Source organism: Triticum dicoccoides, chromosome 7A, assembly GCF_002162155.2.
Source record: "Triticum dicoccoides isolate Atlit2015 ecotype Zavitan chromosome 7A, WEW_v2.0, whole genome shotgun sequence".
In the NCBI taxonomy this organism is placed as follows: domain Eukaryota; kingdom Viridiplantae; phylum Streptophyta; class Magnoliopsida; order Poales; family Poaceae; genus Triticum; species Triticum dicoccoides.
Window position 1 is genome coordinate 20,914,961 of NC_041392.1, and position 1,563 is coordinate 20,916,523.

The 1,563-nt window shown below is 46.6% G+C and overlaps 1 pseudogene; it reads left to right on the plus strand.

Moving 5' to 3' along the window:
• Window positions 1–203: 203 nt before the first annotated feature.
• Window positions 204–1,066, plus strand: LOC119332898 (annotated as a pseudogene).
• The last annotated feature ends 497 nt before the right edge of the window (window positions 1,067–1,563 follow it).

Sequence of the window (1,563 nt, forward strand, 5' to 3'; positions counted from 1 at the left end):
CACCTAGCAAGCGACAAGCTCCCCTGTAGCCCTAGATGGCCGCCGCCGCCACCGTTTGGTCCTTCGCCGCCCCCTCGTCATCCTTCAGTGCCTCCTGCAGGTCACCCTCGCCATCGCCGTTAAGAACTCCGAGCACGCACACGTGAGGCCTCCACCAGCACCCACCACAATCCCCCGGTCCCTCCCTCCCTCCTTGTCCACCGATGCAGACGGCGGTGCTGGTGGGCGGCCTGGCCCTCGACGTCCATGGTGCCGTATCGGCGTCCCGCCGCTAGGAGCAGCAGCAGCGCCACATCGGCACCGTTACGCACCTCGCCGACGTGGTCAGCAAGACCTGCATCTCGATCCTCGCCCACTCTCCATCCTCTTGCAGGTAATAGGCTTTCCACTCCCTCTTTTATCTTCCGCGTTCTCGTGTGCATAGATTGTGAGTGTGAAGGAATATTTTTCTTCTATTTCGTGCTACTGATGTGCTCCTTCTGGCTTCACAATGCACGTATATAGATTCTTTAACGGAGTCAGATGCTGATAATATCAACTTAGTTCCCTGAATGCGATATATATATTCTTCCATTGCTATGAACTGATTGCCCAAACAATATATCTCTGGTTGACAGTCATGGCCTATTATTGTTGTTGTTAATTGACAACACTCTGCACATGTATTGTCCAATCACTGTCCAAACTTAAAGCTTGGCTGTGGATTTATTGTATGTGCCATACGCTATTCATAGCTACAAAATTGCAATCTCTTAAAAATGTTCTTGAATACAGTATTTCTTTTGTCACATAACCCATATGTTGATGATAAAGTTTGTTGTATGAGCTTGTGGCATACTGATCCGACAGGTGGCAGGTATACATTCAGATGCTGCAGCTCTAAGGAAGGGTAGTATATGGCACGCGGCTTCGTGGATTGTTCAACAAGAAGTGTTTGGCATATTCGAAAGGCAATATTGTGAACATTGTACATCGATTTCCTTATTCCGCCATCAGCTTCTATTCATATGAGCGATACAAAAAGTTCAGTACTCACTATTGGAAATTTTGTATACGCCGGGTGTGATGGTCTTCGCCGGGAGCCAAACCACAGGCACTCAGAAAAGTAAGAGACGCCGAGCGTGACTCTCGGCAAAGGGAGCATCTCGGCAAACACATATTAATGCCGAGAGTAGGCCTTGGCAAAAAGGCAACACTCGGCAAAGGAACTATTTGCCGAGGGCCAAGTGGCCACCACACGGCAAAGTTTTGCCACGTGGAAGGCTGCAGGATGAAGACGAAAAAAGTTCCGGCGTGAAGTGTTTTTGCGCCACACTCCTATGGAAAAAAAGTTCATCGTGTATACGAAAAAAATATATTCATCATCTATTCAGAAAAGTGTTCATCATGTACTTGAAAAGGTGTTCAACAGATATTTCAAAAAGTGTTCAACGCATATTTGATAAATGTTCATCTTCTATTTGAGAAAGTGTTCAACACATATTTGATGTTCATCATGTGCTTCAAAACTGTTTACCGCGTATTTCAAAACGTGTGCATAAGAACCAAACAAACTACACGCCT